We start from the raw sequence: 27,296 nt of genomic DNA, 5'->3' as shown, positions 1-27,296 counted from the left end.
TTTTGTTTGTGTTTTTGATATGATTAAGAGTGAAGCAATTTGTGTGCACGATTTATAACTTGATTACAAAAGTATGATATCTTAAAAAGATGTAAGCAAAATGTAAATATTGAAAGTTCAGAGCCAAATTTAACATTGACTCCAAACTTATCATATGTGCATGAGAGAGAGAGAGAGAGAGAGAACAAATACACTTTTGTGTTTAGAAATAAATTTCCCCTCACAACTCGAACTCTTGACTATTCCATAAAGTGACAATGACATTTATCATCTTCTTTAGAAACTCGGAGGCATAAACTCATAAACTAAAAAGAATAGGCCAATAGGGTGCACACTAATATGTTAAAATTTTATATAATATTCTTTTTAAAACATTTTATTTTATTTATTAATTATTTATAGTATAAACATGTTTTTTTTTTTAGTTTTTTCAATATTTTGAAAATAGACTACACCGGCCAAATGAAACTAATCAACAAAGAGAGCGACTTAAATTGGACTAGAAAAATGTATTTTAATGTATAGTTGATTATTCTATATAAAACAAGTGAGTTCAAATAGAAAGGAAAATTGTCTTTTAACGAGTTGGTTGATTTTTCAAAAGCGGAGTAAAACTAGTGATGATTTAAAGTTTCTTGAACCGGTATAGTAAGCGTTCGTAGCTTAATTATTATTTATAGTATAAGAGAAAATGCTAAAGTTAAACCAGTGAAGTGTTTGAGGGCTTAATTGACAATTCGATCCCCGGTTCAACTTGCAAAATAATATTTCTTTTATATTTTTTAAAGACACACAAACAAAGCCTCTAGCTAACTATTCCTAGCTAGAAAATGAATTTTAATACATTTACTAAAAAACAAAATTAAAGCCAGTTAGTATACCTTATACATTTTAATACGCAAAATCCAGAATCGTATCCCATTGACCCACCAACCATTGATTAAAACAGATAATGAAAGTGACGAATACACATCACTATCTTGCCAACCCCAAGCTAATAATTACTCTTAATACACCTCACCAATAATATGTTCTTGGAATAGTTCAATTACAATATAATATTTATGTATATCAAAATAATTAATTACAAGTTTCTTTCACAAAATCTTTTATATAACATCCTTTCCAAATAATCTATTGCCTCTTGATGCACTCTTGTCAATAACAACACTATTATTTGTTAAAAAATTCTTACCATTTTGCAGAAAGCTTTGGTATCCGTGTCAGCGTTTGTCGATCCACATAGTGTAACCCGAACCTCACGTTGTAACCTTCCAACCATTCATAACTATCCAACAAGGACCACACGAAATATCCCCTGACATCCGCACCTTCTCTGTTGTATTAAATGACATTTTTTCAAATAAATGATAATGGACTATTTAAAGTAAAATTTACTAAATCAAGATTGTGGAGTGAACCTCATAGACTTGGCTAAAGAAGCAAGATATGATGTGTGGAATTTGATTCGTTTAACATCATTCACTAGCTCGTTCACCCGTTGCTCCTGCAAGTCGGGTGAAGAATACCCTACAAAAGAAATAAAAATATAAAAGACTAATACCAACCAATATTGTCCGCTTAAACACATAGTGTTATGAGACACTTACCATTTTCAGTAATAAACATGGGTTTATTATTGTACCTAGTCTTGATAACGTTAACAATCTCTTCCATGCCTCTAGGCACAACAAATAAATATTCTAACCCGGTTTGTTTGTGCAACAGGCAAACATCGTTATTAGCAGCTAAAAAAGATAAACCAAATGTTGTTGGACCAAATTAAGCAAAAAACGATGATTTCTTACACGTTCACCGATCAGCCTTCCGTCATACTCTCCAATGGTCTCCAAGAAACCTTGGATTGCACGATTCCCGGTTGCAGAGCAACTAGAATTTGTACAATCCTTGGTGTATATAGCCGAGTAATGGTTGATGCCAATAAAATCAATACTGTTATTCATAAAACTCTTTTCTTCAAACGAGAAACTTGGTAAGTTGCTTCCAAGATATTTGTGCATTTCTTCAGGGTACTCTCCAAATACTGCAGGATCTAATGGCCTGTTTGATGGTATAAATTTGAACAAATATTATAACTTATAAACTTTATATTCAATAACCTAAATTACCATGCCACATTGAAAGCAAACGCCCTTTTGGCTGCTTCACGATCAAGTTCACTATCCGTTAGTGGTTCGAACATGTAACAATGTGCAACGAGCCCGATTAATCCACCTTGTGTTGGCTGCAAAAACAAATCCAAAAGGTAAAGTTGACAAGTAAAGCCAAATGAACTATTCAATAAAATTTAACAAAATTCATGATAATTATTATTTTGATATGTTTGATTAATCATCAGTCAAAGTTGGTGAATTGCCTGGAACTCTTCATGATATAGTTTGGCAGCCCTACCATGGGCCAACAACATGTTGTGCATAGCTACGAGTGGCTCGACATCAGAATTTCCATTCACACAATTGCCAAAAGGCTCTGAACAACGAGACGGTGGAAAAGTTCCAAATTCGTAAGCCAAATATATGTACATGTTGGGTTCGTTAATAGTAACCCAATACTTTACTCGGTCTCCAAACGACTTGAAGCAAACTTCTGCCAAATATAGAAAATCTTCCCTGCCATATACAAAACATTATAAGCAAAGAAGTAAGAAACATCTGAAGATATGAAGTGACCATAAGGATATGACATTTTAGACATACTGCATTTCAGGGTTAAGCCAAGTCCCATATCTATCTTCAAGTTCTTGAGGAAGATCATTATGGTTAATGGTCACAAACGGTTTGATTCCTGTATCATGTTAGTCAGAGATTCATGAATCATGCCACAATACACAAAACTAGGGGCGTGCATCAAACCAAAATAACTGAACTGAAATGACTGAAGCCAACACAAAACCGACAGTTTGGTTTTATGTTTTTTTTTTCGAAAAAACAAATTTCAGTTCGGTTTCGGTATTGCATGCACCAAAAACCAATCTAATTGTAAAAAGCGAACCGACATTTAGAACCGAATCAAAATGGTAAAATAAAACTTTTTTAGTTGAATATCCAGATTATAATTTTTATTTTCGAATTGTAAGTAATTTATAAATAATTAATAAATGGTGTAGCCCAAAATTTACACTATCAAATGTGTAATAACATAGCCCCAAAATCATTCTCATGTGTTTTTTTCAGCACAAAATTTCAAGCCCAAAGGCAAAAATGAAACCGAACCAAACCTACAATGAAAACCAAAAACCGAAACCGAACAGTTTTTGTTTACCAAAATTATCAAGCTCTTAGCACACCTTTGAGGATAAGATTGTCAATGATGTTATTATAGAACATGATGCCAGCAGGGTTAACTTCACCAAACCTTCCTCCTAGTCACCCACATGAAATTGAAAAACACCAAAAATTAGGTAAAGTTGAGGAAAATGCATGAGATGACACATATCAAAGGATGCAAGATTAGATAGATTACGTGGAAGAATTCTAGCCCATGAAATTGAAAACCTGTATGAATCTATTCCAAGAGAATCCATCAACTCAATGTCTTCCTGTGTTGAAAACCATAATGCAAATAAGGAAACTGTTTTTATGTAATAATATATTGAATTAAATTATATTAATGAAAACTTAAGAGGTAGTAGTTGACCATAAACCGATTGTAATGATCATCTGCTATGTCCCCATTGTCTCCATTTTCTGCACAGCCTGATCAAAATAACTGAAAATCAAATTTGCGTCGACTCGCCGCAACGCTACTGACATATATATTTAATGATATTTTGCTTTAAATATGTGAATTATTTGTTTTTTTGGGTTTTAGTACAGATTAAATTTGTGTCGACTCGCTGCTGTAGAGCCCAGGTTCTCAACCTACCAGACTACCATAACGAGCGTAACCGACATACAAGAAATCCGCATCTACTCGCTACCGCAACAGTCGGGTTTTTACGGCACATACCAACCGAATGCACGTTAATGTACTGCCGCAATGCGACGAGTACAAAAGTAGTTGTTATTATTAAATATTAAATATTAAATATCAAATATTAATAAGTTAATAACCTGTGGCATGACAAAATACATCCCAGTTGCTTAAAGATTTACCATCTTGAAGATAAGCTCCTTCAACCTGAAAGATTAATTCATGTTCTTGAATGATGAATATTTATGAATATGAACAAGAATGAATAAGAATGACAGAAATGGGATATTAATATTGACTTGGTAAGAAGAAGTAGCGGCTCCGAATAGAAACCCGGGTGGGAAATCGGATCTTTTGATGGAGGCTTGGAGAAGTGAAGAAGAAGAAATGAGAAAGAAGAGGAAAATGGTGGATAATGATGACTGCATACTGGAAAATTAATTGAAACAAGTGGAAATGTATCTTTCTGACGAATAAACTGTCTTTTATTTTGAGTTTTGAGTTTTGAAAGATGAATGATATGCTTTCTTTCTGTTTCAGTGTTTCTTGTTGTCCGGTCTGTGGGTCCCATCAAAGACTATTATTAAGTGTACATTGTGTTTTACACGTCATCAATTGTAAGTCTTTTATTTTATATAAACAAGTTTTTACGAAAAATAGTTTAGGTGTTAAATTTTCTCTAAACCTTTTTCACAATTGAAGAGGTAGGTCCCAGCAGAGCCCAGTTGGACCCGCAAGACTCACCTTGAATAGGGACGTCTGCGCAATAACCAACTGCTCCAGCAGGGCCCACCATGCTCAGAGAACCTTACGCGCAGTACGCCAGCTGTACCCGCAGGGAAAGCCTCCCAATGGCGAAGTACCCCGCCTGTTCCCGCAGCTGCGGATACAAGCCATCAGGGAAGGCTACCCGCACTAACAGCAAGGCTACACGCACAAGGCATTCGCTACTTCAGTAGTCACATGAAGGAATGAGCAAGGCGGGAATACTCCCGCCTAAATGAGCCAGTCCGTATGCTTCTGGAAGGTCTTTCGTACTATACCTACTAAGGTATGGGCGGAACAGACAATTTGACCAGAGCAGCCCATGAACCAATCACAGGGTGACAGCTCACCGACAACAATACGAGGAGGAGCACCCTCTAGTACTGTTTGTCACTATTAGCCGCTGCCTACTCACCAACCCTTACGATGGGACGTGCGCAACCTACAGTTGGTGGAACAGTGCGTAGCCGGCAGTAAAGGAACAGTATACAGCCGACCTTCACTGTTGGCCGTAGCCTATCCACCAACCAGCATGGCCTGTGCGTAGTCCACTGTTGGTAGAACAGGAATACTATTCAGCCGGCTGTACCTTCTAGGAAACCTACCTTCGGCTATAAATACTCCAACACCTTGGAATGGTAAGGACATCATCTGATATCTCAATCTTATCTAGCAATCTCTTAATATACACTTATATTCAGAGCAATCTAGTCTGATTCTCACGCCGGAGGGTGGTCACAAGGAGGAACCCCCCCCTTCTCAGTGACGAGCTTACTGTGTCTGTTTTGCAGGTCCCCTGAAGAACAACCTTCTCTGCTGGACCTCATCCTCGTGGGAAACATTACTTAACCCCCAGATTATCTATAATCTGCCCGTGGGTTCACTTAGTGTTTCTTCATTGGCGCCATCCGTGCATAAAAGCTAGAACTAATTTAGTTTTTTCAAAATTTCTGAAGAAATGGTTAACGTTACTCCGGTCCCAAGGCCAGTAACCGACCAAGAAACCCCGGTAACCACAACCCCAGCAACTGGGGGGAACACCGGCGGTTATACAAATCTTACGAACACTACCCCGACTACCCAAGCCGGGGCAAGTGCAGTAAATATTCCACTGGGGTTCACTGATGCCCAGTTGGAAAAACGAACGAGGGCCCCTCGCCAAACACTAGATCAAGTGAAGGCGTGGGCCGAAGCACGTCAAAGAGAGTTCCAAGCTGAATTGGATGAACGCTTGCGTTCAGTTCAACAGGCTGACGAATTCGGCAGTACTCGCCAACAGCTCAATATGAACAGCGAGTGCGAGTACTCAGACGAGGAGAGAGAAGAATCCGATACCGACGCAAACCCTCGCCATAAGGCGAAAGGGAAGCGTAAGGAAACGGACTTCCAGCCAAAAAGGAATTTTGGGGAAGCTTTTAAACCAACAAATGCGGAGAGAAACCCGCGTGACTTCTCAAAAACCTTTAGGCCAACTGCTACAAATGCAGGAAAGTCAAAGTTCGCAAGGGACATTGCGGAAGCAATCGCCCCGAGAAGTGCCAAGCAAATGTCCAACATTGGCACTTATGATGGTCTATCCGACCCAGACGACCACTTGAACAGATTCATTGCGGGGGCAACCGTCAGTAACTGGACGGAACCCACGTGGTGTTATATGTTCCAGATGACTCTGGTTGGAGCGGCCAGGGCATGGTTCGATCGTTTACCGGTCCACCACATATATGACTGGGCGGACTTTCAGAACAAGTTCAGCCAGCACTTCAGCCAACAGAGGAAATATACTGAAGAACAGTGGACGATCCTCAACTGCGTTAGAGAGGAGGATGAATCTTTATTAGACTTCATCACCCGCTTCAACTCCAAAAAGCTAAGTCTCGGCAACGTAAGTGAAGATCTTGTTCGCGCCGCCTTCATCCAAGGCGCCGAATACCCGGAGCTTATCCGCACATTGACGGGTAAGGATGGCATGCCATCAACATGGGATGCCATCATGACGGCGGCCAAGCGCTTTGCCGAGACGGAGAAGCAACTGGGAAGGGATCTTCCCCAGAGTACACACCTCTACACGCAGAGGACAAGAGAGAACAATGTCCGGATCGCCCGGCAGAACAAAAAGAGGAAGCTAGGTATCTGGCAGTCAAGGGTAAACTTTGACACCTCATCCAGCTCTCACCCTCTTGTTGGCGGAAGAAATCACACACACCCTTCAAGCCAAAAGCACCGGTGGACGCCACTCACCAAAAGCGTCACGGAGATATTTGCCACTGAAAAGCTACCGTGGCCAAAAGCTCCAGTGATCCGGCACCGACCTAATGCGGATCAGAGCAAATCCTGTGACTTCCACGGGACAAAAGGTCATGGTACGGAAGAGTGTACATCCTTGAAGGATATTGTTGAAGCATTCGTCAAGGATGGAAGACTGGCACACCTGGTGGCATCAATCAAGAAGGGAGGACGGAACGACAACCGGTACCGAGGCAACGGACGAAAGCCCGTTGACATCAGCATCAACATGGTTAATGGTAACATCAGAGGAAGAAAAAGGCGAACGCCAGAACCATGTGCGTGGAAGGAAGCTGAGGTGCGCTTCCCGCGAGTGCCAGGAGGACCCAGCAAAGAAGGCCCTATCGTCATCAAAAGCCAGCTGGGGCACTACATCACTTCTCGCACTCTTGCTGACAACGGCGCCTCGTCAACGGTGATGTACAGGCAGTTCTTCGACAAGCTAGATGACGAAGACAAGGAACGCCTGGAAACGATCTGCGCCTCGATGGAAGGGTTTGATGGCAGCACAAACACCCCCCTGGGTATCCTATCTTTCCCCGTCACTCTTACAGATGGGAAACACTCCCGCACAGAAGATGTGGACTTTGTCGTGATGAGGAAGCCACACCACACATACGACATTCTCTTCGGGAGAGACGGGATGGCAAGATTCAACGCCGTGGTATCCTCAGTCCACGGCATGATGGGATGGCCAACAGCTGAGGGTGTAGCGATGATCACCGGCATTCCCCAGGTATGCATCGCATCTGTCTCATCTAAACCCAAACCAAAGATGGCTAAACCAACCATCACCGAACCAGAAAGATGGGCCTTCAACGGCAAGTACCCGGACCAGGCCGTCACCATTGGCCCAACAATTGTTGATCCCACACGCACTTTACTCAAGCGCTTATTACAAAAGAACGCCGACATCTTCGCGTGGACACCAGCTGACATGACTGGTGTACCCCGAAGTAAGGCAGAGCATAAGCTCAAATGCGATCCGGCTGTTACGCCGATCGTACAAAAGCGCAGAGTAATGGGGCCAGAACAAACTAACGCGTGTAGAACCCAAGTCAAGGAACTCCTTGACGCAGGTATCGTACGCGTTAGTAGATATCAAACTTGGGTTGCAAATCCCGTTATGGTACCGAAGAATAACAAACAATGGCGCATGTGCATTGATTTCAAAGACTTGAACAAAGCATGCCCCAAAGATTGTTATTCGTTACCTGAAATTGATCTTAAGGTGGACTCGTTGGCACCATTCCGCCTTAAATGCTTCCTGGACGCGTATAAGGGGTACCATCAGATCCACATGGCCGTTGATGATCAGGACAAAACCGCTTTTCGGACGCCCGATGGCACATTTTGTTACCAAATGATGCCATTCGGACTTAAGAATGCCGGGTCCACATACCAACGCCTGATGGACAACCAGTTTCATACCCAAATTGGGAGGAACTTGGAAGTCTACATGGATGACTTGGTCATCAAAAGCCCTGACCCAGAAGCGATGTTGAAAGACATCGAAGAAACTTTCAACACGCTCAGGAGGATAAACATGAAGCTCAACCCGAGCAAGTGTGCCTTTGGAATGGAAGAAGGGAAGTTCTTGGGGGTCATCGTCACTAAAGATGGCTTTAGAGCGAACCCTGAAAAGGTCGAAGCCATTATCAAAATGGAATCACCTACTACCATCAAACAGGCTCAGACACTGAATGGACGACTAGTGGCACTTAATCGCTTTTTGGCAAACCACGCGGATAAGTCGTTTCCCTTCGTGTCAACGTTGAGAAACTGTTTAAAGAAAACGCACTTCCGCTGGACACCAGAAGCGGAAGCAGCTTTTCAGGAGATTCGGTCACGCTTGATCGAACTCCCAACACTCACAGCACCAGAAGCGGGAGAGGAGTTAATCCTATACCTTTCCGCAACTGATAGAGCAACCGGGGCAGTCCTGCTAGTGGAGCGAAAAGGCATCCAGATGCCAATCTATTATGTCAGCCGTATCCTAACAGACGTAGAAACCCGGTACTCTACCCTCGAAAAATTAGTCTTAGCACTTATACACGCTTCACGCAGGTTAAGACGATATTTCCAGGGTCACCCAATCACCATTCTCTCCAACTTCAAACTTGCAAACGTTCTAGGCAAACCCGAGTTATCGGGACGCCTAGCCAAATGGGCAATTGAGTTGGGAGAATACGCGATAAAGTATAAGCCAAGACCAGCCATAAAAGGCCAGGTTCTGGCCGACTTTATTGCAGAAGTGCCTGCATCGCGGGAAAAAGAGTGCCAGGAAGAGGCTCAACCCTCTCCAGCACAAGACATCAATGATGTCTGGCGACTCTACACTGATGGGGCAGCCAATAACGAGGGTTCAGGCGCAGGGCTAAAACTAACCAACCCAGCGGGCCAAGAATACACTTACGCTATTCGACTGGATTTTCCAAGTACGAATAACGAAGCCGAGTATGAGGCATTCTTGGCTGGGCTGAGAATTGCGCGTAAGATGGGAGTGAAAAACTTGGAAGCCCACGTGGATTCCATGTTAGTAGCCAATCAAATCAACGGGACGTACACGGCCGTGAACGACACAATGGCCCTGTACCTCGCACAAGCAAAATCCCTTATGTGCAATTTCAATGACTGCAAAGTCATACACGTCAAGCGAAGTGAAAACAAATCTGCGGATGCGTTAAGCAAGCTTGCATCATTAGCCTTCACCCACTTAGGAAAGGATATCCGCATTGAACTCCTCGAGACACCTTCGGTCCCGCACAAGGAAATTTGTGTCATCCAAACCGGCACGGAAACGTGGATGACACCAATAATAAAATACCTTGCGGCAGGTACACTACCGGAGTCCAAAACACAGGCAAGAAAACTACGCTGTAAAGCACTGAATTATCAACTGATCGATGACATCCTTTACAGACGTAACTTTCTTGGCCCACTCTTAAGATGCGTGGACAACCAAGATGCTGACTACCTCCTAAGGGAAGTACACGAAGGCATCTGTGGAGTACACGCAGGTCCCCGCGCTGTTGTAGCTAAGCTAAACAACGCGGGATACTTTTGGCCGGGGATGCATACGGATGCACTGGCATATATCAGAAAATGCAGGTCTTGCCAGCTTTACGCACCCAACACGCACCGCCCGAAGAATGAACTTGTTCCAGTCACTTCTTCATGGCCATTTCAGAAGTGGGCCATCGATGTGACAGGCCCATTTCCTACAGCAGCAGGAAATGTTCAGTTTCTAGTGGTAGCCATCGACTACTTCACCAAGTGGATAGAAGCAAAACCTTTAGCCCAAACAACCGCGAAACATATCAAAAAATTTATTTGGGAATTTATTATTTGTCGTTTTGGACTTCCACAGAATTTGGTGAGCGATAACGGCACCAACTTTGCTGACAAGAAGCTACAACAGTGGCTGAAAGAACTTCAAATCACCCACACCTTTACCTCAGTGGCACACCCGCAAGGTAATGGTGAGGTGGAAAGAGCAAATAAGAGCATCGTCGAAGGCATAAAGAAAAGACTTGGAACACAGATCCGGCTGGGTGGACGAGCTTCCACACGTCCTTTGGGCAAACAGAACGCTGAAGAAGGCCAGAACGGGAGAAACCCCGTTCAGCCTCACTTATGGCACTGAAGCCATGGTCCCGGTCGAAATTGGTTTACCCTCATCAAGGGTCTTGATTCAGCCAGAAGACAATGATGCGGAAAGACGGTTGGACCTTATGCTAACCGAGGAACGCAGAGACTTAGTCGCAGTGCGTGAAGAGAACTACAAGCGACAAATGCAAAAGTACTACAACACGCGGGTAAAACTCTGCAACTTCAATGTAGGAGACTACATACTGCGTAACAACGAGGCTTCGAACCAAGAACGCCCAGGAAAGCTGGCCCCGGTCTGGGAAGGGCCATACATTATCAAAGAAGTCCTGGGAAAGGGCGCATACCGGCTCGAAAGGCTCGATGGCACTCCCATCCCAAGAACATGGAATGGAGCTCAATTACGCAAATGTTATATGTAGATCAATTCCAAACTTGTAAAGAAAAGGCCTAGAGCCACTTCTAATGGAAATGATTCTCCTTTCACAATGTGTTGATAGCCTTACCTTTATACTTATGAACTTCCCACACTGGTGCCGGTATTCACCGCACAAATGGGGGAAGAAGTAAGTCGTTACGTGTGGAAGGCGGCAAAACCCGCATAAACACAACGCTAAAAATAAGGAAAACCTACACGCAGGTCAGATATAAGTAAAGTTTAGCCATCCTTGTAAGTGCAAGTGACGGTCTTACCCGCACAATCACGAACAAGGAAGCAAAACTTCAACCTATCATCTACCACGTTCAAAGGTTAACTTATTCTGAACACTTAGAAAATTTCAAAGGAAAAGATGAGGAAAACTTCCACGCAGGTCAGATATAAGTAAAGTTAAGCCATCCTACTAAGTGTAAGTGACGGTCATACCCGCACAATCATGAAAGAGGAAGCGAAACAAACTTATAATTTACCACGTTAAAAAGTTAATTTATCCAAGTACTAAAGAAATTACTAAGTTAGATCAAAACATGCGAAAAATAAACAAGGCAAAGAACAAACACAATCTTTATTTCATCAAATTCAAACATTACAAAGATAGCTATACAAAAGCAAAAATCTACGCTAATGGTGGAAAGGGATCTTCAGAATCAGGCTTCAGGACCACTTCCACTTGGACCCGCTCCATCAGTAGAGCGTGGCGGTTCAAGGAAGGCTTTAAGAATAGCTAGCCCATCATCAGTAGCAGCGACTTCGTTCACCTTCTCCACCACAGGATGCGGGAAGGCGGCATACTGGTTCACTGCTTGGTCGTAAATAGCTTCAGTATCCACATCGTACAAAGGGAAGTTGGAAGGCGGGATGCCTTTTTCAACGAACCCTAGACCAAGCAGGAAGCCGGCCTTTTCCCCATCCTCATGAGAAGCGTTGAGGGCTGCGCTCATAGCATCGTCATAAGACGTCTCTGAGAAGACCCGATGCACAACCTACAAAGAAAAAATACAAGTATCAGAACCTTTTCTATTTATAAAGAAAAGCGTGAAGACATGAAGCTAGACTTACCCGAGACAACGCTTCTCGAAGAAGCCATTCCTTGGCAACCAGAGCTTCTTGGAGGGCGGCTTGAGCTTGGGTACAGGCGCGTTCGGCTTCACTTTTATTAAGGTTGGCAAGCAACACTTCCTTTGCAGCAGCCTCTTCGACGCCCTTTAGCTTCCGCTCAGTGTGGTCAAGCACGCCCCTCTGGTCCAGGATCTCTTGAAGCTTCTTCGCGTCCTCCATCGCCAAAGCATCATGAGCCTGCTGGAGAGCCTCTAATTTGGCTTTAAGCTCTTCATTCTCCACGCGTAGAGGCTCGGCAACAGCTTCAGCCTTGGTGGCCCTTTCAGTCGCGTTCCTAGCAGTCTCCTTAGCCAGCCGAAGCTGTTCATTAACAGCTTGGGCAGCCTTGGAGCGAGCCTCGAGACGGGCCAGAACCTCGACTTCAAGGGCCTTGAACGCCTTCTCCTTCTCCGCCGCCGCGGCGGAAAGCCTCCTATTCTCCTCCCGGACAGCCCGCGCCTGAGCTACTTCCTGAAGGCGAGCTGCTTTTAACTTGTCGTTTTCACGACAAAGCAGCTCGACGCGCGGCTGCATCCGGGCCAGGAGAACCCGAAGCTCATTGCTTAGCCTACCCTCCTGGTAGCTAGCCATGGCTTCCCCCAACGCACCACTAGGAGCAGCGTGACGAGCCCACTCCACGCACTCCACAGGGGTGCGAAGGGTTGTTCCTCGGCGAATGTTCCATCGTGGAACATACACTTCATTGGAATCCGACACTGCAAAAAACAAAGAGCAGTTAGGAAAAGATGATTGAAAAATATAAAAAAGACCAAAAGAACCCTACGCACCTGTAGGGTCAATAACAGGCCGATAGCCGCCGAACCCATCACCTGAACCCAAGGGAAATCCATCCAAGAGGTCAGGCAGATGGGAAGGTGGCAGAGTTTGGCGATACGCCCCATGCATACCTGAAGGATCGGCCGTCGTTGCCGATGACGGAGGAGGCATGGTGGCGGCCGCCGCGGTGGCCGCTGCAGAATCCGCAGCAATAGTAACCGCCGGCTCGGTGAAAGATGCTGTAAAAATAGCACTCACAGCCGGCGGTGACGTCATCGCAGCTGGAACAGTCGGCTCAAAGGAGTGAGCGACTGAACCAGCGGATGCAGGCGCAGGCGCCTGGGTCGTCGCCTCAGGAAGGCTGACCAAGCCTACCGTCATTGGCGGAGAGGTACTCCTCTGCGCTCCACCCTGGAATGCGTCAACATCCACGCCTGCGTAAAGAAGACAAGTGTTAAAATGACATTAAACTATGAAGCTAAAGACAAAGGAAGTTTGTACTTACGGGTTTTCTTGAGCCTAAAGGTACGGAGAGGCGGGGACGAACCCGATGGAGCCGGCCTCTTCACGCCGGTCACCGTCGTCATCCTGGGCTCTTCAGTGACAGTTGTCACAGCCTTCGGAATGGTGATCTTATCACCACCGGGATTCCCCGCCACCTCTTAGCTCTCGGTCTCCGAGTCAGACCGAGGCGCTGGATCGGCTGTGGAGGCCACCTTCTCCTTCCCCTTCCCGCCGGCAGCCTTCTTCTTCCGCACCAACGGAGGACCATCTGCGGATTCCTCATCAGAACATACGATTAGAGGAATTCCAGCAGAGGTTTCAACATTGAGGGGTCGAGGGTCGAATGGCGCCTTACCTGGCCGACGGGAGCTAAGGATCTCATGGCCTTGCGGATAGACCTCCACGAACCGATCCGCCGTTTGTTCTAGGATGGGCAGCTCGTTCTCGTCCAGAGCACGAGTACCCATCCGAGCGGGACCGTCAGCCTCCCGCGGGTTCAGGAGCGACTGCAAGTCGTTCCCCTCTAAAATAAACAGGAAAGAAGTTAGAAGAAATTCAGAATCAACAAAAAGAAATAAAGCATACCGTAAGGAACAGAGTTCGAACCGTATTCGAGGACGATCGGAATCTTTCGCGCGTCCGCCTCCTTCCACACCCGGCTCATCCCCAACATCACCATCCGGACTCCGCAAACCGGTAAACCGGAGATTGGACCCGGGATATCTTCGAAAACCATTCCGCCTCCTCGTAGTTGGAGGCGTGAAGGCTGGGAAGTACCTGCCCGTTCTTGAATTTCATGGCAATGGGGATGGCGCGAGCGGATATGAAGAAGAACTCCCGCTTCCACGCGCGAAGACTGCGCTCGGTTGCGCAAATCTTCAAACCCTTGATCCGGGTTATCAACGTGTACCACCCCTGGATGCACCTCCAAGTGTAGAAGGTTATCAGGCGGTCAACATAGGGCTCAATGCCCAAAATCCGGCACACCCACTCGAAGTGTCGAATCTTGGCGATCGCCATGGGGTGCAACTCGGTCAAATGAACACCGTGCCTCTCAAGGACACGGTAAACAAACTTTGTCAATGGGAACCTAAGATTCCCATAAACAAAGAATGCAGCATAAACCCCGATCTTGCCTCTGGGGGCATCGTACACCGTCTGATGGGGTTCAGGAAACTCAGGCTCGAGAGACTCGAGCATGAACTTCCTGACGACGTACCGATACAGATCGCCAGGCAGAGCACACTGGCACTCGCCAGCAGTACTCTTGTCGTCAGCTGTAGACTCGAGATCATGAGACATCTTGAAAAAGAAGGAAACGATTTCGGGAGAATGCTTGCCTGAAAAGGTGAGTATTCGCCGGAAATCGCAAAGAAGATGAAGAGAAGAGTGAAAGTGTGAATTACAAAGAACCCTCTCCCCCTTTATATACTAATCGCAATTAATGCGATGAAATTAATGCGGAAGAGAGAGAAAACGAAGGTGCAATGAAACTATGACACGTGGAAAAAAGCAAGCTGGCAACAGCTGTTGACAGGACGCATACCATTAATTTCGCGGCCACGCGCCCGAAAAATCGCGCCCACGCGCCTGAAAAAACGTCTGGAATGACCATGTACTGTCACGTCACCATAACTTCCTGCACGTCCTGACACAGTCAGAAGAAACCGTCGCACGACATGTCAGAGGTTTGGACTGTTCTTATCCTTCCACCAACTCTTCGAATTTCAAAATTCAAAATTCAAAAAGATTCAAAAGTAAGCGGGAAAATACCCCTTACCTTGGCAACCAAGTAACTGTAAGACAGGTGCGGGTACAGTGTTAAGGCAAAACCCTTCACATACTTAGCACCTGCAAGGAATTGAAGCCAAGAATTCCTCGGCAACCAAGTAATCGTAAGACAAGTGCGGGTACAGTGTTAAGGCAAAACCCTTCACATACGTAGCACCCGCAGGGAATTGACGCCAGGAATACCTTGGAAGTAAAGTAACCGTAAGACAAGTGCGGGTACAGTGTCAAGGCAAAACCCTTCACATACTTAGCACTCTGCAGGGAATTGAAACCAAGAAGGATCTTCTGGGCCATGCTGGCGGGAACGGGAATAACATCCCCGCATGACGGGAACGTCGAGAACTATATTGTTCGAAACTCCGTGATGGGATTGGTGGTTTTAGCATAATTGATCAGTATGTTGAAAACTACCAAAACCCCTCGGAGAATCCACACAAGTGGGACTCAACGCTCCTGACGTACGAGGAGGTCACAAACCTACCCGCTTCACACCCAAAGATCAAGCAGAAAAGTCGGGAATTTCTGCGTGACATCAGGAAAACCGTGGGAAGAATCACCACGGAAAACCGAAAAACTAAACCCTTTTCAAAAACTCCTTGCTAAGTCCAAATGTTCACCTCACTTATTAATAATTCATGAGAAGAACATTGGACTGGGGGGACTTGAAGAGGTAGGTCCCAGCAGAGCCCAGTTGGACCCGCAAGACTCACCTTGAATAGGGACGTCTGCGCAATAACCAACTGCTCCAGCAGGGCCCACCATGCTCAGAGAACCTTACGCGCAGTACGCCAGCTGTACCCGCAGGGAAAGCCTCCCAATGGCGAAGTACCCCGCCTGTTCCCGCAGCTGCGGATACAAGCCATCATGGAAGGCTACCCGCACTAACAGCAAGGCTACACGCACAAGGCATTCGCTACTTCAGTAGTCACATGAAGGAATGAGCAAGGCGGGAATACTCCCGCCTAAATGAGCCAGTCCGTATGCTTCTGGAAGGTCTTTCGTACTATACCTACTAAGGTATGGGCGGAACAGACAATTTGACCAGAGCAGCCCATGAACCAATCACAGGGTGACAGCTCACCGACAACAATACGAGGAGGAGCACCCTCTAGTACTGTTTGTCACTATTAGCCGCTGCCTACTCACCAACCCTTACGATGGGACGTGCGCAGCCTACAGTTGGTGGAACAGTGCGTAGCCGGCAGTAAAGGAACAGTATACAGCCGACCTTCACTGTTGGCCGTAGCCTATCCACCAACCAGCATGGCCTGTGCGTAGTCCACTGTTGGTAGAACAGGAATACTATTCAGCCGGCTGTACCTTCTAGGAAACCTACCTTCGGCTATAAATACTCCAACACCTTGGAATGGTAAGGACATCATCTGATATCTCAATCTTATCTAGCAATCTCTTAATATACACTTATATTCAGAGCAATCTAGTCTGATTCTCACGCCAGAGGGTGGTCACAAGGAGGAACCCCCTCCTTCTCAGTGACGAGCTTACGGTGTCTGTTTTGCAGGTCCCCTGAAGAACAACCTTCTCTGCTGGACCTCATCCTCGTGGGAAACATTACTTAACCCCCAGATTATCTATAATCTGCCCGTGGGTTCACTTAGTGTTTCTTCAACAATCTAAAAATAAGGGTGTAAACGAGACGAGGCTAGATACATGTAAGGCGATAACTATAAGACTGTTGTATTAAAATCTCCAAACAAAAACTTTAACTTTTTAAAATACTTGAATTCCATCTAGTTGTCACGTCACTTTTAAGACATTTTTCTTTTCTTTCTATCATCTTTCTAACTTGTTTGGCAACAAAATCCTTTTGATCTATAAAATTTTGTTTCCACTTGTCTTTATTTGACTATGAAAGGTGTTGCCTGATAAGATTTTATAAAACTAAAAGTTGGATTCCTCTCTTTATAGGGCAATACCATATCCAACTTTGATCTTGCCTCTTATCTTTTATTAAACAAGATTTCTTGTTTTCAAGGTTAAACAATCTAGGATAAGCAGAAGCCAACGTATCATTTCTAATCCAATGGTCATGCAAAAAAGAGCTGTATCTCCCACGTCCACATTTTTCTTCATATCCGATGAAGGGACTGAGTTCTTATCATTTAATAACTTATAACCTTCATACTAGGGGGTGCAAACTAGTCGAGCCGCTCGAGATCGACTCGTGAAAAAGATCGAGCCGAGCTTAATCGAGCCCGAGCTCGAGCCTAAAAGTAAGTATGTTTAATAAACAAGCCCAAACCCGAGCTTCACTTATCAAACTTGAGCCGACTCGCGAGACTAAACGAGCCCGTCATTTATATAATTTTTTTAATATATATTAATAATTACTAGTTAATATATATAATGTTATGAAAAATAACTAAATAATATATTTTATTTTATACATAAAGTTATAATTGAAAAACAATTCATAAAAATAATTATAAATATATAAAAATTAATTAATAAATAGTTAACGAGGCGAGCTCGAGCTTGAAAATCTACTCACGAGCCGAACTCGAGCTCAGTGTAAGTTAAACGAGTCGAGCTTTGAAAATCTACTTCATAGTTGATCGATTAACATCAAATAGCTTAGACTGTCCGTTGTGGCCCACCACCACAGCCGCGAGCTGTGACATTCGTCATTTTCCGATTCGATTCGTTTTTACCTTCGTATTGTAAACCGACCCGATTCGTATCCCGAAACCTTCGATATTATTAAAATGATAGTTTTATGTTTCATAATCATCTCACGCCTGTTGGATTTCGAAAACACCTTTTACAGTTCTTAAAATGCTCCTATAACGCTCAAAACGAACTTCAGGGACTAAAATCATCAAACGACCAAAGCTGGAGACCAAACCCCACCCCATGGGCGCCGCGCCGCGCGGCCATGAGGGCTAGGGTGGTCGTGGCGCGCGGCCATGAGCCTACAGATGCCCAAACTCGTTTTTTTGTTGTTTTGTTACATTGTTTGACTTGTTTAACCAATCAAAAACACATGCAAGCCTTGAAATAAAGCATAGAAATAAACCTTGACCATTACCCTATATAAACAAGCTCATTTATTCCATTTCAACTTTGTTCATTCATTTTCTTTCCCCCTAAAACAAAGATCATAACTTCACCTCTTCAAGGTTCTTACTAGTTTGACTATTTGAAGTCAAACAAGAACCATTCTTTAATTTTAATTTGTTGCATAGTAATTGAATCTTGTTGTACTACATATATATAATATGAATCCCTTGTTTTCTTCGGCTTTCACTTATCCGGTCACGGTCGGTTGAAGTGTTGTGCTACAAGGCAATGCTACATGGAAGACTATTATAGTCCTTGATTTATGCTTTAATTCATACTTTAGTTTATGCTTTAATTTTGTTTATGCTTATCAATATTGTTTAGTCCTTACTTACTTTTATTTTCCAAATCAATTTTTAATAGTTCAATGGTATTGGGTATGTAGCCACCATTTTCGGTTTCATCCCGAGTCAAGAGCCGAACCAAAACCGAACTTTTGTTTAATACTTTATTGTTAACATATTGTATGAAAGATTTGAGTATTATTATTTTTAAGTTTATCTTATTGAGTTCTATGATATTGGATATGTGGCAACCATCCTCGGTTTTTTCCCGAGTCAAGGACCGAACCAAAACCGAATTCTTGTTTAAATGCTTTATATTTAAAATGATTTATTAATATGTTACAAGCAAGATTTGTGTATTATAATTTCTAAGTTCATTTTAATAAGTTCTATGGTATTGGATATGTGGCAATCATCCTCGGTCTTATACCGAGTCAAGGACCGAACCAAGACCGAATTAAACCGAGTTCACTCGCTTAAGACACACTAGTGTGTTTTGAGCCACCGAATCTCATATTTCTTTAAAACTATATTATAAAACTAATTTTAATTGTTTTATCAAAATACTTGGTATGTCGGATCCAACTTGATCTCATAACAAAGTTAGACCGACAAAGCCAAACACTCGTTTAATGGACGTTGAGGTTCTTCCTAATAGAACTACACACTTGGTTAAGTTTCTTTTAATTTTATTGAGTTATCTCATGACATGTATCACTTTGGAAATGTCAGGTTTGGGTTTGACTATTTATCAAGACCCGAACCGACTAACCGGACACTCGTTAAATCCCGTTTTGGTATATCTAACAGGGGTTGTGCACTATTGCATTAAACCAATCCCCACATATTTACTTAACAAAGGTTAAGTAAAACTAATGAGTAGAATACCGAGACCCAATTTTGAGCAAACTTACTTTTCAAAAACCGTTACTTCAAGTTCTTAAATATTTACGTTTTAAACCTCAAACTTTGATTAATTATTTAACTTGTCATTTAATTTTACTTTAAAGTCTTTCAAGACCATCTTCTAAACCGAAACCCCTTTACCTAGACCTCACTGGTTAAACTTATTATCACGGTTTATCACAAGCAACACTCCAAGTTATTTATTTCATGTGAGTACTTTTCATCCCCCGTTTTCCATCTTACGTTTTGGGTGTGGCATTGCATACTTATTCAAACTCAAATGATTTGTACTTGTGTCTCAAACCACAAACTCTTCAGTATATAATACTTAAATAAATGCTCGATTTGGTGGTATATGTTTTACATGATTACATGCTATATGTTTATTGCTTTAGGCGGGTTGGCCTTTATGAAACTATTAAGTATGATCATACGCTCCCCTAACTACTTTAGCTTAATTGCTAGTAGCATATGGCAACTATTATCCGAGTATATTTGGTTGTTACCATATAGAAAAGTGTCTCAAACTATTTACTATTTGCATATCTAAATTGTTGCTATTATTTATTGTTCCATATACGAGTTTGTGGATTTCATTATGTATTTATTATACTCAAAATCTATGAAAATTGCTCACCAACATTCGTGTCGACAAAGTTTATTTTATGCAATGTTGCATGTTTGATAATTGCTTGATCGAAGAATTGAGAAACGTAACTTGTTTTGAGACCACTAGGAAATTAGTCGAATAAACAATATATATTTTTTTACTTGTATTCAATTTGTTTTGTACGAACAAGATGTGTTATTTATTGATTTTATGAAATTAATGAGTTGATTAAATATTGTCACTTTAATAGTGTCTTGTGTTCTTGGGCAATCTGTTGCACCCCGGCATGTTCCGACGCTTTTGGTCGGAGTGTGACACGAGCAGCCTTGCGCGAGCCACGTTGGCCAAAAACACCACAATGCCTAGCCGTGACTGGCCTCGCGAGCAAGTGGTTGTGAGCCTGTGAGCCGACTCGTGTTGGCTAAAGTGACTGTTGGGCCTAGGGGGCGAGATTTGACCGTTGGGCTTGGGATAAATAAAAAAAAAAACATTTTTTAATTTTTTTTTACCTATATAACCCCCCCCCCCCATTAACTTTAAAAATTACCAATACTCTTAATTCTCTTTACACTACTTCAAAGAAAATATATATACCATATTACTCATCTACCTTTTTTAAAAAGTATGGATCAACGGGGTGGATGTTACCGACCGGAGATGCCTTTTGATTAAGACGACGACAACGTGTTTGGCAACATCGAGATGGAGCATAACTTGAGTCAAATGCCACCACCGCCTCCCGACTTTATTGTTTCGGAGACACAAGGGGCTCGTAAAGAGGCCGCCAAGGGCAAACGAGCCTCAAAAAAGAAGAACAAAGGAGGAGCGTGAGGCTCGAGCCGAGCGGCCGAGGAAGTTGTTCCAAAAAGAAACACAACTCATTGGACAAAAGAGGAGAAAAAGATTTTGTGTCGTGCTTGGTTTGAAATATCCGAAGATCGACAAACCTATATTTTTTTAATCTTTTTTTTTTTGTTTCGTATAAAATTTAAAAATATGTTTTAAACTTATATTTATTTAATTGTAGCGGAATATCAAAAGCACCGTATATTTTGGGGCAAAGTGTGAGAGTTGTTCTATATGATGGTGGGAAGTACAGACCTTACCGAAAATATGATATCGGGAAGATGGTCCGAAACTCGCAAATTTGTCATACTTTTTACAAATTTACATAACAGGAACAGTCATCGAATGAGAGCGAGCGAGAGCGATGATCTTCAAGTCTACAAATTCACATGCGAGGAATGGAAATCCGAATTGTTCAACAAGTATAGAATGCTAAAAAACGTGGGACGAGGACTACTTGTGGCAAATACTCAAGTTGTGCTCGAAATAGGTCGAGTTAGTTACACCGGACCATGATGGTGGCTAAATGCCAAAGCGTACGAAAAATACTTCGTCCGGTGCATATGTCTCATCTAGTAGCTCGAATGCTCATGTAAGGATTGACCTAAACGTGTCTGGGAAAGAATATGAACCACAAGTACTACGTCGACCACACAGAAAGGACCATGGAAAAAGACCAACCACAAGTACCGAGGTCGATCCGGAATTTGTCGAAGACGTCCACAAAATATCGAGTAGTATCGAAGCGGCGAGCGGAGTGAAAGTTTCAAAAGACAGATTTAGGAAGTTAGAATTTCTTACCAAGGATTTTAGCAACCTCGATCCCATACGCCGATAGGTGTTTGAACAAGAACAATTGCGTGTTATATCAAGAACGAAGGCGAAGAGCAGGAGGCGACGTAGATTGGGAATAAATTTGTATTTGCATTATTAAATTTGTATTTTTTTTTAGGATCTTTAATTTGTATTTTTTTATGTTTTTAGGATGTTTAATGGTTTTTATTATATAAATTACTTCTTTAGTTATATTATTATGTTATATTAAATTAAAGAAAAAAATCATAAAGTTTGCAGAAGCCATCGTTCGCCTGAATCATAACAGGCTCAGGCGGCTTCAGCGAGTACCCAGTCAGCATGCAACATTGCATGACACAATATTATTGGATGAATTCAGAACCCCGATTCAACGAAAATACATAATCTTACAACAAAACTAAGATACCCCGTCTAACTATAAATTTACCAATCATTTTCTTTCATATTTTCCAAAGGTAAATTCTGCATACAAAGAGAAGAAGTAAAGTTTCTTGAATATGCAATTTTGTATCTTAAAATTCATATAACTGGACCTTTTGCAATAAGTGGATCTCCTAAATTATTAGTAAAATATTATTCCATTGTATTGGTAAATATATATTTGAAGTATGGGTGATAAAACAAACTCAAAAGGGTTGTTTTGAGTTAATATGGATAATTTTTAAAATTGGAATGAGTTAGGATGTATCAAAAGATTTTACAAAGAGGTTAAGATGGGTTGGGGAAATGCTAGTGACTTTTGGCTATTGGTTGAAATGAGTTTGTTTATTATGGGTTAGAATGGACTGAAACAAGCTCCATCCAATTTTATTTTAAACAAAACCCACAAAACTGAATAGAAATCGAAAAATCGAAACCGAGATCATTGAAACCGAACAGATACCGGAACCGACCGAAATGAAAAACAAACAAACCTGAACCGATACAAAACCGGGTTTTTTTTAAATAAATGAGGATGACGGGGGGAGACATTTAGTTACTTTATATTTTGCGTTTTTTATTTATATTTTGAGTTATTAATTTTTTTAGGGTTTTTGTAACCCTTTGAAGACTCAAGATGGGTTAACTTTACCCATCTTGACCCATACCCATCATAACCCTATATTTTAAAAATTCCATACCTATTCTAATTCATCATCCAAATCCAACCCAACACACTCACATTACCACCTCTAATTTAGAGGTTTATCAAATTTTATATGGTCATCCTTACTAGTTTGTTCATCATTAGTTATTTGTTGATCAAACTATTTGTAGGTTCGTTAGGACTTTAAGTTTGTTAGGACTTGTAGGCTTTAGGAATATAGGATTTGTAGGCTCGTTAGAACTTTCATTTTGGTCCTTGTGGTTTTTTAAAATGATAATTTGTAATCTAATTGTTTATTTTAATCTTTTATGATACAAAACTTACATTTCACTATTAATTTTAACGCAACTCATTAATGCCATCCACCGACCACCAACAGTTTTTGAGGGTTTTTTTTGTGTATTTTTCACATAATTTGGATAACCGGGACATAAACAACCTTAATGAGCCCTCACAGGTAAACAAATATGTTGGCACTAACGAACCTAAACTATTACATATTAATTCGATTAATAAGTATAAGTTCATATAAAAACTAGTGTTTATCTAACGCGTTGGACAGCTGGTAAAACTCATAGCATTGAAACCCGATTGTTGTAATACCCTGAGTGTTATGACGGTAAGTCGACGGATGTTATCGGTTATGCTCGTTAAGGTATAGACACCGTTGGTAAAACCTAAGCGTTAAAACCCAAAAAATAAATTTGTCAAATTAACATATAAAAAAATAAAATATTCGATGGTTATTTGGAAGGTAAAACCGACCAGTGGTAAAACAGTCTTGGGTTTTGAGGCGGTAACTCGACACGAATTTGGTCGGTTTAGGTTACTTTCATTACGGTACCGAAGCTAAAAATGGTAAAAATATAAAAAATTGAGGTGGACCAATGGGTGGCGTCGGTTGGTAAACTTGGACGTTGGTAAAATCCGAACGTTGTCGGTCACGACTGTTAAAGTTGTGAGTTTACGTGAATTCGGTCTGTTATGTTCGTTAGGATACCAAAAATAAAAAAAAATAAAAAAAGGAAGAAACAAAATGAAATGACAAATACGTTACCACCAAGTGGACCAATTGGCACTTAGCGGCACCAAACTTTCTAATTATTATATATAATAATAATAGCTTTAGAGCCCATGTAATATACGAGATTTATCAAAGGTTAAAAAGAAATATGATGAATCATTAGAAAAAAGGAAAAATTAAAGGGAAAAGATAAAAGATAATGAGACCTATAATACAATCAACAAAAGTTTAGAACATAAAATTTACATATTTGAGAAAATCTTTTATATACAACATTTGTTGTTTTTTTATATATTACACTAACTTTAAGTCCTAATTGCATAACTAGTAGATTCCGGTTATTTTGGTCATATTTTGGTTGTGAACTTAATGTTTATATCATGCATGTATGTATAATGTAGTTATTTTATATTGTGTAAGACCTATTTTACATGTATATTTTGATATTTGTACCCATATTGTATTTATCATATCAGTTTTAATCCGAAAATGTCATCTTATATTTAATAAGCCAATCTTTTTATTATTATTATTATTATTATTATTTGGATCATCCTATGTATTACTCTTGGTATTTTAGTCATTAAACATTGTTATGTTTGATAAAGACATTATACTGAAAATGAATAAAAATATAAGATATTGTTAATCTTAATTATATATAAATGAAACCTTTAAAAACTTTCTGGTTGTTCCATATCTCCTCTTAACATACCGGATTGCTTTATTTGTAAATAAAGATTTCTCATGCATTTGACTAGAATTTGCGGGTATGAGTCTCACCAAACTCAGGTAGCCTTAAAAGGGTTCAAACATCTCATTAAATAAAATTAATCTCACCAGACATTTGATAGGAAAATCCTATAAAACAGGGATATACTAAAATTTAATATCCAGATTAAAAAAAAATATTATGTATAATTAAGAAACAACTTTACAGTAAAAAAAATAACATAAAAATAAGCGGGTCATGGGTCTCACAAAACCTAAATAGCTTTTAAACAAGTAATAACATCTCATTTATTAGAATAGTAGGATTAATAGTAACAGTAAACGATTACATATTAATTCGAAAATATACAAGGGTAGAAAAACAAACAAATAAAAATAGCAGTAGTAAAATATTAATACATGAACCTAACTGGACGGGCATAAAAATATTACGAACCTAACCGGACGGACATAAACGAACACATTACCGAACGATTCACGACCGCTATTGAACGAACGTGGCCTATGTTCGTGTTAATTGGTTTGTTAAGTTCCAGATCAATTAACACTAACAATAGCAAATTAAGTTGCGAATTAGATAACACTAAGTCACTAACATTAGCAAATTAAGTTTCAAATAAAATAACACTAACAGTAGCATATTAAGTTCCAGAAAATATTCATAAGATGGCGTATTCATTGGCGGATCTAAGTGTTGTTCAGGGGGGTATAGACCCCCACTGAGATTCGTCTCAACAGTAGAAAATTTTTTATTTCTTTTAGCATACCCCTTCTCAAATGTGTAGGAGACACCTTATATGAAAAAGAAATTGATAAAGAGAAGAAAATAAAAGAGATTGAGTGGTTTTTGTTTATAGAGAAGCCGTGAAAGCTATGAAATAATGGATGGAGAAGATGAAATTGCATTGGGAAAACAAATTTTCATATGAAAACATGTGGTCATGAAAACACGTGGTTATTTAAAGATTAAATACAAGTTTAAAATAACTCTTTTTTACACAACTAAAAGAACAAAATAGAACTTTTATTGATTTGAGATTTAAACAACATAGTAATTTAACCTTTCTTGTTAGATATAATCGTAATTCATAAGTAAACTACATTAAGCAAATAATATATAACGTTATCGGAATACTTGTTGACCAATTTATCTTGATTGACATAAATTTCCTCCCACTGACAAAACCTTCTGAATTCGTCACAAGGTGTATTGGTGTTAGCATAGATTATTTATATCCACATAAAATTTTGACAAATTTGTTAAAACGGAAGGAATCTTAACGAACAAACAACCAGTCACCACACGAACCATTTAAAGCCATATCAAATAATTGGTAACAAAGGTTTGGTTTATCTAGAGAGCTAGGGCCTAGGAACAAGATCTTCAACATAAATGCTGGAAAGATACAAGCAATATTGGCATGGATATTTAAACAAACTCTTTTCTTTTGATTAGGGGTACAAATGAGCCGAGCTGCTCGCGAGCTACTCGAGATCGGCTCGTTAAAAAGCTCGATCGAGCCGAGCTTTATCGAGCCCGAGCTCGAGCCTAAAAATAAGCTCGTTTAATAAATCGTTTGGATGTTTCTGTGATATTAACTTGACCAAAAAAACAAATAAATAAATAAAAATAAACGAGTCCGAGCCCAAGCTTTACTTACCGAGCTCGAGCCGGCTCGCGAGCCTAAACGAGCCTGCCATTTATATATTTTTTTTAAAATATATATTTCATAATTATTAATTAATATATATAATGTTATGAAAAAATAAATAAAAATAACTAAATAATATATATTCTTCTATAAATAAAATTATAATATAAAAAATATATGAATAATTATAATTATATAAAAAAATAACTGATAAATAGTAAACGAGTCGAGCCCGAGCCGAGCTCGAGCTTCAAAATCCATTCACGAGCCGAGCTCGAGCTCTGTGTAAGTTAAATGAGCCGAGCTCGAGCCTAGTCGAGCTTGGGCTCGAATCGAGTCGTTTGCACCCCCTACTTTGGATGAACAATCTAGCGAAATATCACTAAAAAAATTGGACCTTCACCGACAGTGCCGGATTTCATCAAAACATAATTAAAATAAAATTTTGAAAAAACAGAAAACCCATCAGTAATCCACGTTAGACTTGAGACAGTTTTTAAAATTTAATTAACAAATGGTCTAACTGAGTGATCATTGTTGACTTTCGAAAATTTTATGGTGGGTGTTACTAGTTTATTAAATCATGCTTGTTAATTTGGTATTTGTAATTGCATGTGCATTTTTTTTTCATAGCATTAAAGCAAACGAGACACCACTTTCTTTATGGGTTAAGGGACGCTAAAGACAAGCCGAGTTAAAGTGTTAACGGTTTTTAAAATCCTCAACACTTACAACAAGTTAAAAGTCCTTTTTCTAAATGTTAAAAGAGTAGGATACCACTCCCTTCATGATGTGACGCCTACATAGAATTAAGGGGCACAAATGCATACCCAATGTCCTAACAATAACAAACGTTTTAGAGGTGTTAAGTTTTGATAGTGATTGCATTGTTTGGTGAGTTGTCAATTTTAATGTCCTTTTATACCATTTCTTTTTTATTAATTGCGTTATCCATTATCTTATAATATTGAGGGTATCTTCAATGATTTGGGTTACATGATACGCATTACGACATTATAAGTAGACTATAGTAATTTGTCACCGGCCTAGACCATGTAG

The 27,296-nt window shown here is 40.8% G+C and overlaps 1 pseudogene across 1 annotated transcript; it reads right to left on the bottom strand.

Moving 5' to 3' along the window:
- Nucleotides 1–1,109: 1,109 nt before the first annotated feature.
- Nucleotides 1,110–4,361, bottom strand: LOC143540033 (beta-glucosidase 18-like; annotated as a pseudogene). Its single transcript, XR_013136530.1, has 12 exons — nt 4,233–4,361; nt 4,074–4,140; nt 3,658–3,716; nt 3,484–3,559; nt 3,308–3,382; nt 2,718–2,805; nt 2,378–2,630; nt 2,130–2,245; nt 1,811–2,061; nt 1,611–1,748; nt 1,422–1,530; nt 1,110–1,336 (listed from the first exon to the last, which is right to left on the bottom strand). The product of XR_013136530.1 is annotated as a beta-glucosidase 18-like (transcript).
- Between the last annotated feature and the right edge of the window lie 22,935 nt (nt 4,362–27,296).

The sequence above is a fragment of the Bidens hawaiensis genome, unplaced genomic scaffold (assembly GCF_021521415.1).
Source record: "Bidens hawaiensis isolate Kalapana, Puna unplaced genomic scaffold, B.hawaiensis_p1.1 tig00012134_1, whole genome shotgun sequence".
In the NCBI taxonomy this organism is placed as follows: domain Eukaryota; kingdom Viridiplantae; phylum Streptophyta; class Magnoliopsida; order Asterales; family Asteraceae; genus Bidens; species Bidens hawaiensis.
This window is presented reverse-complemented; position numbering and strand designations above follow the sequence as displayed.